The sequence below is a fragment of the Mercenaria mercenaria genome, chromosome 10, assembly GCF_021730395.1.
Source record: "Mercenaria mercenaria strain notata chromosome 10, MADL_Memer_1, whole genome shotgun sequence".
Classification (NCBI taxonomy): domain Eukaryota; kingdom Metazoa; phylum Mollusca; class Bivalvia; order Venerida; family Veneridae; genus Mercenaria; species Mercenaria mercenaria.
Window position 1 is genome coordinate 15,968,921 of NC_069370.1, and position 11,795 is coordinate 15,980,715.

Below are 11,795 nucleotides of genomic sequence, written 5' to 3' on the forward strand. Positions count from 1 at the left end.
CCAAGTGAAAAAATAGTGTTCAAAAATCTGTCCGCCATTACGCTGGTTCCTTTACTATAGTTAGGCCTTTAAAAAAGCGTCTGGCGATTTGCTTGACGTAAACCCGGAAGTTTCCTAATGCTGGCGAAGTATTTCGACCCCCATAGAATAATGACACCCCGGTCATTATTCTATAGAGAAAGTGACCCCCCCCCCCCCCCACCACCCCACCCCACCAAACCGGTCATAATATTATGACCTCCAGATCATAGTACTATGACTCCCCCACGTGAAGTAAACTGAACCTCACGAAGAATATTGACTCCCATAAAAAAACGACCGCCGGTCCTTTGGTCAAATTTAGTGATAACTCATGTCTCTAAGGCCTAATTGCTGCATTTTATGCTCCCACTTGGGGGAGGGGGCATATAGATTTGCCCTTGTCCGTCCGTTCGTCCTTCCGTTTGACCATTAGCCCCAGATTGCATCACTTGACACAGAAATCAGAGCATTCCGCAACGGGAAAAGGGATTCTATTTCTAGACGCTGTATCTTGGTGTATACATTTTTTTTTCAGGAAAATAACAATTCACAATACATTCACAAAACACACCAGTGTCGATAATCCCTGCAAACTTCGGTATAAAGTAATTCTTCAGAAGAAAACTGCGCAAGAAACTGCTAGCATAGAACTTAGTATTAATAGAAGTTGCAATACTTAGCAGTGGCAGTAAAGTACGGTAGCGGCAACAATAGAAAGTAGTAGTACTAGTAGTAGTAGTGGCAGTGGTAGTGACAGTTGCTTGCTGTAGCAGCAGCAGCAGCAGCAGAGGAATAAGTGACAGCAACAACAGCAGCAGGAGAAGAAGAGGTAGATGTACAAGACGTATTAGTGGAAGCAAGTATAGTAGTATCAGTAGTAGCAGTTGTAGTAGTAGTAGTAGTAGAAGTAGTTGTAGTAGTAGTAGTAGAAGTAGTAGTATTAGTAGTAGTAGTAGTAGTAGTAGAAGAAGTACATGTGGTAATAGCAATAGAAGTAGCGGAACCAGTAGTAGTAGTACAATCAAAATGTTAACTATTGGCAATGGAGGGTATTAGAGTTGTAGATCTAGTAAAATTGTCCGTTAGGTTTGGTGGGGAACACTTTTTTATAGATTATTAAGTCTTTTTAGGAGCCGGTGTTTTACACGGAAAGAGTAATTTTTTTAAATAGAATAATGTCCGGGAATCGATATTGTATGAGAGTTCGAATGTAGTAATTTCGGCAGTGAGTATTTTACATGGAAGGAGTCACTTTTTCTATAGAATAATAACCGGGGAAGTTATTCTATGAGATTCGAAGGGAGTCATCTTTAGGGAGTCAGTATTTTACTTGGAGGGGTCAGTTTTTCTATAGAATAATGACCGGGGGTCGTTATTCTATAGAGTTTTCAAAGGGAGTCAGTTTTTTATAAGGGGAGTCAATATTTTACAGGAAAGGAGTCACATTTTCTATAGAATAATAACCGGGGGGTCGTTATTCTATGGGGGTCGAAATACTTCATTACACCGGCTGGCCTCAGTGAGCCGGTATTACGTAAGGAATTAGTGAGCAAACAAATGAACACACCTAGAACTCCAAACGTTCCGAACATTAGGACCAGCCTGGATTCCAGCTTCATCGTATCAATAAAACAAAAAACCGGAGACCAAATATTATGTTTTGAAAAGTAACCAATAGAAATCGGGCTTACATATTTACTCCCATGTTTGGCGGCATAAGTATAGTAACGCTAATATGCCACGAAGAGACGTCGTAAGAAGTACAGGTAGGTAGTGATGGGCCGACAATCGGATAATCGTCTGCGTGGCATTCATGATCGCGATCGCCGACTTCACTTTTCCCTGACCGATTAGCTTAATTACTTGGCACCCTAAACAGATGATTTAGTAATTTCTGACCTTTTTCTTTATGGTATTTACGGTTCATTGGGGCAATTACGCCAAAGAAAACTACTCTTCTGCAAAAAATGTCTTCCTCCAACGTCTCGGAAGAACTCGAGGTCATCTATGATCGCCCAGATTTTGGAAGATATATGGCTTTTGCAAAATTAAGCCGGGAAAACCATAATCCCAAACTCTGGACATTAGTATGGCAGTATGCATAGCATGCCGTAAGACTTACGCAAGCAAAAGTATTTTCAATTTTTAATTTTGTTGGATTGAAAACATTCCAGTCGTTAACTAAGAATTAATAAATCGTTATTACTTTTTTGCTGAACTCCAAATAATTTTTAATTTAATAACACAATATCACTGGATTAATACTGCCTGTCTGCACCCTGGTGAAATTAAGACGAGTACCTTATTTGAAAACTTACAATCTTCACAAATATTTTACTTTTACGCTGTTAACTTACTCGTGTTAATGAAGGGATACAATAGAAATAGGATATTTAATCTCCGTGTGGTTTATTTCTTAAGTAATGATATAAAACATACACTGTAAAGTGAACTTATAGATATGCAACGAAAGTTACCGATTATCCGATTATGTCCGATTAATCGAATCGGTTGGCTTGTAAGATTATGCCGATTAATCGGCTGGCGAATCTAACCGATTTGCCTATCACTTCTGGTAGGGTGTCACGGTTAGTGCATACTGCACTTGTAACAGAAAACTTTTTAATTTAGGACACAAGTTATTTAGCAGTTATTGACTCGTGCGCCGATATTACATTAGCCGGACTTCTCCAAACCGTTTGTCTTGAGTGCGATGCTTCGGATACCGAGGTTGGCGCAGCGCTTTTGCGAAGGTTCGATGACGAATTGTTTCCTATTACATATACAAGCAAGAAGCTTTTGAAAAGAATTAAGAAATTCCACAAGTACCTGTATGGACAACAGTTTTAACTGCAAACGGATCACGCATCTTTGACCTACATTCAAAAATGTAAAGTTAAAAGTGGTCGCATTATGAGATGGGCATTGTTCTTGCAGAACTATAAGTTCTCCAAATTGAGGCTGTCAAAAGAACCAACAACGTCTGTGCAGATTACCCGAGAAGACTTGATACCTGACGGGTTCGTGTTGAGTTATTCTTTGAATTTGGAAAACAGTCGAGAGTTTTCTTGAGTGGGGGCTGTCAGAATAATTCTTTTTGCTCGTGCAAAACGTGTCTAAACCATGTGTTGTAAACATGTACTGTATGTTAGCTTTAACGGCAGCAGAACAATTGGTGGCACACGCACAAACACACGCACACACACACACACACACACACACACACAAATGAATAAGAAAACTAAAGTGTTAGTTTCCGGAGTAAAGACTAGCCATAGTCAGGCGGTGCAAACTACCTCCCTCGCACCGACAACCAAAATCTGACAGTGACAACTATACATGAAAGAAAATATCTTAAACTCAATCCTTGCTTTCACCAGCAACCAATGTAAGTTATAACATGGCTGTATGACATTTGCGATATACATCATCTTTAAAGTTCAAGATTTCGTCAAGAAATTAGAGTTGATATCTGATTTTCTTTTTATTGTAACTAGAACACGCTTTACATGTAAGAGTACAGCTTTTCCAAAATCTAATACAGGAAGCCTGCTACAAATAAAATATGACTGGGATACTGTTGTAGAAGGCAACATAAATTAGCATAAGCAGTTTTGAATTACTTTAAGTATAATAGTATGATATGAGTTTAATAAACTTTCTACTGCTTTACACAAACAAGCATTTTTAATAGCCAAATTCAGCAAATGAACTTGTTTGTGTAACATGTGTGCATCTAAATTTGGATACAGATAAGCATATCAGCATGAAATATGACAATTCCACCCCGCCCGGCCCTTTCCCTCACACACTCGTGGATTTGATAACTCTTTCATTTTTAACTGTAACTATTATAGTCCCAGACATCTATATGAATTAGAAATCCATTTTTGTGCTACTGAAGGTATCAGTCAAAATAAATACATGCAGTTTAACTACAAAATTATATATTTATCACACACAGAAACATTTGATATGTGTTCTTTCGGGATCTGATGAGTTCAGTCTTATTTAATCCAATATCTCCAGACAACTGAGTATTAACAGTTACAAAAAGGACACTTAAGTCTTCAGACAACTGAGTATTAACAGTTGCAAAAGGGAACTCAAGTATTACAATCACCAATTGAATGAGTCCTTAACAAGGTCTTTACATGTATTATAACATTTTTTGAAGAACAATTGCATTTTTGAGCGCTACCACTTAATTAAGTACATGTAAACATTTGTTCAACAAAGCAAGCTTAATAGCTTGCCAACTGTAGATATAGTAATAACATTGTTAGACCTTAGTAAGCTTGTAGGGGAATTAATCTTCAAATCTACTTCCTTTCTGTATTGTATTTACCAGTTTGGTTTAACTATTACTTGAAATGTCGACTATCTGATGAGACTAGAGTTGAATATATAAAAGAAAATACTGCAGAACAAAACTGAAGTACCTTTACTTCCTTGACCACTTGTTTTATTAAGAAATGGTAAGCAACCACATCTGAAAAGTGTCTTTAGAATTGTATGAACTTCCTGAGATTAGGAAAAGTTATACTACACACGCTGATATGTATAAATATTGTCATTTCTAGTTAAAAATGACTCTGGCTGAGCATCACCGAGTTTTACTTTGGTACTTCACTTTATTCTTCCAAATTCAGTGCATTTGGTCCTCTTTTATAATCATATTCCAGTCATCTTGGTCAAGTTAATGTTAAACTTTTTCTATATTTTAAAAGGATGTTATTGACCTACAACTTGAATTCCCAGTTATATGTAAATAATTTACTACATGTATTAAAAACTGGAAACCATTAATGCAAGGGCAATATCTTTATACTTATGTAAAACCATTTTTTTTTTAAATCATAATTAACTTATTGAATAACACATTACATTGCGCAGAAATGTAAATGTTCTATTCAGTAATGTTGTTTTTTTTTTACAATCTAACTGGTCATTTAATACAGTTAGCAAGGTATCTCTGTAGCCAAGTGGTGAAGGATGTCGGTATCAATTCACTAGACCATAGTCTATGAGGGTTCGAGCCCAGCTTTGGTCATTATGTGAGTCATCCAGGCTGCTTACGGAAGGTCGGCGGTTCAACCAGGTGCCCGTATATGCCCGAAATAATGCCCAGAAGGGCACAGAAGTCTTCCCCAACATTTACAGATAGAAAGTTGCCATTTATCTTGCACTGTGTCAGTGTGATGGAAAACTTTAAACATATATAATTATGTACAACACAACAAGTGTCTTCAAGAAGTAGGCCATGAAGTTTTGTTTAATTTTAGGGTTTATGTCCCACCAAAACAATTTAGGAATATGGCAATTTACTGCTCTGAATGGTAAAAGAAGGGAAGGCCAAGGCTCCTCCATTACAGGCATGAGCAGATGACCGGGTAGAACCAATTATCTTCGGTAAACAGCTGCATTGCTAACTTAACTGAAAGAATTTTACGTCACATGAATGATTTCAACCCCACATAAGTGGTGGCAAAGTAGTGATGGGCAAATCGGTTAGATTTGCCAACCGATTAATCGGCATAATCGGACAAGCCAACCGATTCGATTAATCGGATATAATCGGATAATCGGTTACTCTAGTTGCATATATCTATAAGTTCACCTCACAGTGTATGTTTTATGTCATTACTTAAGAAATGAGCCACACAGACATCCAATATCCTACTTCTATTGTATCCCTTTATAAACATAGTTAAGTTAACAGCATAAAAGTAAAATATTTGTGAAGATAGTAAACTTCAAATCAGGTACTGGTCTCAATTTCACCAGAGACTCTTATCCAGTGATATATTGTGATATTAAATTAAAATCATATGGAGCAAAATTAAAAGTATTAACGATTTATTAATTCTTAATAACGACTGGAATTATTTCAATCCCACAAAATCAAAAATTGAAAATACCTTTGCTGTAAGTTTATTCAAAGATGAACTCAATTTCTTTCGAGACTTTGGAGGAAGCCATTTTTACGTAGAGTAGTTTCCCTTAGCGTAATTGCCCCAAAGAACAGTAAGTACCAGAAAGAAAAAGGTCAGAAACAACTAAATTATCCGTTTGGGATGCCAAGTAATTAATCGGTCTGGGAAAAGTGAAGTCGGCGATCGCGTTCATGAATGCAACACCGACGATTATTCGATTGTCGCCGATAGTCGGCCCATCACTATGGCAAAGTGATTTGAAAGTCAATGTCCAGCTTTGAATGGTAAAGGAAGGACTTAAGGACTTAATCATGCATTGCTCTGAGACAGCTGCCATTTAATAAAAGTATAAACCACAAAATGAACATTTGATAATAATAACAACAATTTATCTTAAAATTACTTCCCGGTATTTCCTATTTATTTTATTCAAATAAAAAGTTTCATAATAAAGCATTGTACATGTATATCATAACCGCAGGTCCAAAATGGAGAAAAGCTGGTACAATGTGAATGTTCATTCTAAAATATCTGGATTCATTTCTCACATTTTGTAATTATCTCCCTTTTTATTAAACCAAAAGTAAATACTGATAATTACACACAAAGTTTACTTTTACTTATTTAATGTAATTAATGCAATCGCTTTGCTGATAATTGAATAATTTCAGTAGTATAGGATGCCAAGAAGCAAATACACATTTTTGCTTTTTACCTCCCTTTACTTTGTCTTTATCATGTTATCGCTATACTTTAAATTGTAAAAATTAACTTAAAATACATACAGTGTGGTTGATTTTGTCATATTCGCCTACACATTGCCGTAAGGCGAGCTACGCGCTCGCAATTGCGCTTCTCGCAATTGCTTGCGAGCTACGCTCACTATAATTGAAAAGAGGATAAAACCTTTATGAAATGTACTTCTCTACACATTCAGTAAATTACAAATACCGCTAGTATCATTTTACACAGACTCGATCAACCCTATTATGATCTATAGAAAAATGTGTAACAATAGAATACCCATACCATTTAGGATATGTTGGATATGTTTATAAATACAATGCTTTCATTTTGAATAATATCTTTAAAAATAATGGATATGTATGGTGGCTGATTTCTGCCATTTCGTGTGTTCGTGTGTGAGAGGCGAAATGTCGAAGTAACGAAAACACGAAAGGTCGAAATAATGCATATTTTTCGTGTCGGCGGGTCGAAATGTCGAAGATACGAAAACACGAAAGGTCGAAAACTGCTTATTTGTCGTGTGTTCGCCTTTCGACATTCGAGGCGAATACACGAAGTAACGAAACATTGAAGGCGAAATAACGAAATTTTAGAGGCGAACACACGAACTTTTGTATTAATCACTTTTCGTGTCGGCGGGTATCAAAACTGTGTGTTGTCCCCCTTCTTTTGGCGTGTCTTCGTGTATATGCAATTTCGTCCTTTCGTGTATTCGCCTTCGTTACTTCTACCCGCCGACACGAACACACGAGAAATATGCAATTTCGTCCTTTCGTGTATTCGCCTTCCGGTAGGCATGCGCATAACAATTATGCTGCTGAAATGAATATGCTATCTGGATAGTCAGTCTTACGGGGCATATCATTACGCCGACCTGAACTGTGAATGCTATCTAGATAATGTATTTTACCATTTATACAAAAATATCTTCTCAATTTATGATAGAAAATGTTTCATATGCAATAAAACAATGCAATTTGCGCCATTATTATAGTGTATTAAGGGAGACCCTACACGAAACATTTGTCGTGTGTTCGTGTCCGCGGGTCGAAGTAACGAAAGGTCGAAAACAGCTTAACTTTCGTGTGTTCGCCTTTCGCCTTCCGAGGCGAATACACGAAGTAACGAAACATTGACGGCGAAATAACGAAGTTTTAATACCCGCTGATACGAAAAGTGATTAATACAAAAGTTCGTGTGTTCGCCTCTGAAATTTCGTTATTTCGCCATTAATGTTTTGTTACTTCGTGTATTCGCCTCGAAAGTCGAAAGGCGAACACACGACAAATAAGCATTATTTCGACCTTTCGTGTTTTCGTTACTTCGACATTTCGCCTCGCCGACACGAACACACGAAATGGCAGAAATCAGCCACCATAGATATTAATAATAGGTAAATAATTTTATAACGCGTTAATATAAAACACTCGTTTAAAAATGAATAGAAATTAAATAGAAATTTTATCTGATTGTTGAGTGCTGATTGTGAGTGTTGTTTATGGACCTACCCTACATTGTTCTCATCACAGTGTTTAGAGCGATTGTCCGTAAATAACGTTCCGCCTACTAAAAAGTGTCTCCACAAAACAAGATGGCGGATTTATGTAGAAAATAGAAGGAAAAAATGGGTTAACTACTAATGTTAATGAGGTGTACCTGAAGATTTTAGTTTTTTGTCGGACTTGACGGTAGTTACCCTAAAGTATCCAAACTGCCCAGAAATGTTAACTGGTAAATAGTGGTTAAGTACTAGTTATGACCCTTGCATTAGAATTAAGGTATGTTCCCTGGTGACCTTAGCCCCAGTGTTACGTTTAGAGTGAATCAAGATGATCCTCTATGACCCCAGGTGACACTAACGTCAGTCATCATTTAACATGATCAGTCTTTATAAGTATACATCATCGATCAACTACTTGAATCGTCTTCATCAACATTTTCATTTACCAGTCATCCTAAATCATCATCCTCAATCATCATTATCATTATCATCATCATCATCAATTATTTTTATCAATATTCATTACCAACGGTATCATTTATCTATCATGATTCTAAATTGTCGCCATTATGATTATCAATATTCATCATTAATCACCATCATCATCATCATCACCATCATCATCATCACTCATCATCACCAATCATTATCAAACAATATAAATTGAATGAACTCAGCATATTTGTATTGAAACATTTTCAGATCAGACAGAACATTTTGAATTATTTAACTGATTTACAAAGAGACAAAATATAATGTTTTGTTCTTTCTCGTTCTATGTTTCGTTTTCGTGGATTGGTATCTTTTGAATGTCGCAGTGACACAATGATATTGCCAAAATTTGTCACGGCGCAAGCCAGGACGATACAACGAAATATTCAACATAAGCCTCGCGCGCGCCAACGCGACATAACCAAAATGTCATAAATAAGCCACGTAATCCATGTTGCATAAAAACACCGAGGATCTATATACGGAACAAAGCTACAGGTGTTCCGTTTATAGCTCCAGTTTTGGCAAGAAGCTATTATATATATATATACGACAGGAACCATATACGATAAGGTGCCCTGAATATAGCTCCCCGAGGAGCTATATCTGAAGGGAGCTGTATAGGGTATGATAAGGGACATGTGTGGATTTTAAAAAAAAATATGTCATGACTACGATAAATAAAAATGAGAAAGATGAGCTATCACCATGATCACGAGATAAAAAGAAACAGACAAGATATCCCGTGACGACGAGATATGATAATGAAATAAACAAAAACATAAGTTACTAAATATAAAAAAAACGAGGTCGGCTCAATAAATCTAGTCTGGGCTGGTGTGTTAAAATGAAACTTGGCCTTAAAGTCTTTATCGTATAACCAAGATTAAGTGAGAACTCACTGCCACTGTAAATTAAGCTACTAAAACATCGTCCGTCTGTAGTTTAGTTTTGTTTCGTTGTAAGAAGAACGAGTGAATACTAGATGCAATATTTTCACGAGTCGTTAATACTACACCATTCTTAAACATGTAGAATCGGGTGCTCACGAGTGGGATTACGTGCAAAACAAACTATTATTATGTGACGGTTTTCAAAAGTACCCATTTTTAGTTCAGCGAAAATATATTTGACAGTTTTAAATGTGAATATTTCGGATATATATCTTACTTTCATATTTCAATAATTCACGGGGGAAAAAGAAAGAACATAAAGAAGTCGATATTTTCGCCATTTCAAGTTAAAACAAGTCGGAATTATTAATTCACATCCGGGTCTATTTTCCATGAAAACGAACTGTTACGTAGATATATATCTGGTAGATACTCATTTTGAAGATGAAAACTCAAGATCGGAAGGCGGAAATATATATGAAACCTAATAAGTGTGAACTCTTTATAAAAAAAGTGAAAAATCTTGTTTCACTCATTGAAAGAAAGAAAATCAAAAACACTCACCATTTCGAAACTGCTCAAAATTCCGTTCTTATGTTTAACAATATAAATTCATATTTCTATCATCAATAAAATATCTGAAACTGAACTATTTCATAATAAGTTAGTATAAGTGTACTCCGCGAGATAGTCTTAATATGGCTGCGGTAGTTACAATGCGCATGTCCATGACCTCTAAACCTGTCACTTAGACGAGTTTATTTTGAGCGAGTAGTCAGGACTGACTCAGTCGCACAACGGTTTTCAAATAAAGCAGCATATAATTTTTTTGAAAATGTCTGGAAAACGCAGACTATTTGGAAAAATGTCCGGAAAGCGCAGTAGTTAGAGCAGTCAGATTTCAGATCGAAACAGAAATAAGTTGAATCATTAATTTTTCTTTTTATATTTTCATTTTAAATAGTACTTGTTCTTGTTTTTAAATCATTCAAATTTACATGTATTTCTATTATTTTTGTTATTTATAATTTATGAATTTTATTCATTGCCTTTCAGATCCATTTCATACTACATGTACAATAGATTATAAGTTCGCTTTCGTTTGCTGATGCCGTCTCCGGATCATTTTCAATATCATCTTCCGAGTCAGCTGATCATTTTATCACTCAGCAACATTGACTTACTTTCTTACTATCATTCTGAGCTATCACATAATTCAAATACTAGCATAACTAAGCACCCCTATAACCAGGAATAATCTATATCTTAAGAGTGCAGTCACGGATAGATGCACATTGACGATCAATACCTTCACTGTAGTATTTACCTAATATACATTTACAGTTGGATCACTAGGTCACCCGTGTTTACACGTTTTCAAACCAGAATTACTGTACTTACAAAATAACCTTTCTACTTTTTTATTATGTTTTGTTTTAGCTTAAGCTCACGTTTTACTTATACAAGACACACTAAAATATGGAACCCTGAGTTAAGGTTACAAAACGCAATCTTTAATGTTTACAAACACGGTGTTTACGAAAACGAACTGTATGTCACTTTGCACAGGTTGACTGATAACAAACATTTACATTATCGCTGCATGTTAGCTTTTTTTAGTCGCTACTGGTAATTCATATGGGCGACTCCAGAACACTGTATGTAATGTTTGTGGGAGGAGAGTGCAAGATACTGAAAACGCTCCAATTCCAGAAACTTCCCTAGCTCTTTAGGGTGTCAGATGTGTGCGTGCGTGCGTGCGCGCGCGCGCGTGCGTGCGTGCGTGTTCGGGTTTAACGTCTTTTTCAACAATTTTTCACTCATATAAACGACAGTGGGTGTCAGATGTATAGTGCCTATACACGGGGCTCATATCCTAATGTTAGTTATTCAAAGTTGGAGGATATGACCGCTGATTACATAACGTATCTGCTGTTAATAGTATAAGCGGTGCATACTGGTGCACAAAAAGCATATACAGTACAACCTCTCAAGAGCAGCCCTCTCTTAAGCAAAAACCTCTCTATAACAACATCATCAAAATTTCCCTAAGCTGAAATATACTATCAAATTTACCTCTACAGAACAACAACCTCTACATAACAGTCAATATTTGTAGTTCCTAAAGGATATTGCTCTACAGAGGTTGCACTGTATCTATATATTATTCAAAGCACAAAGAGAAAACTACAACTTAAAGCTTAG

General features: G+C 36.3%; 1 protein-coding gene across 2 annotated transcripts in view; it reads right to left on the bottom strand.

The window, feature by feature from the left end:
- Positions 1 to 10,290, bottom strand: part of LOC128559784 (uncharacterized) — a 30,494-nt gene extending 20,204 nt beyond the window's left edge. For both annotated transcript variants that reach the window (XM_053552325.1, XM_053552324.1), the window contains exon 1: positions 10,155 to 10,290. The gene's annotated coding sequence lies outside the window, so the exon portion shown is untranslated. The remainder of the gene's footprint in view (positions 1 to 10,154) is intronic.
- Positions 10,291 to 11,795: the final 1,505 nt, after the last annotated feature.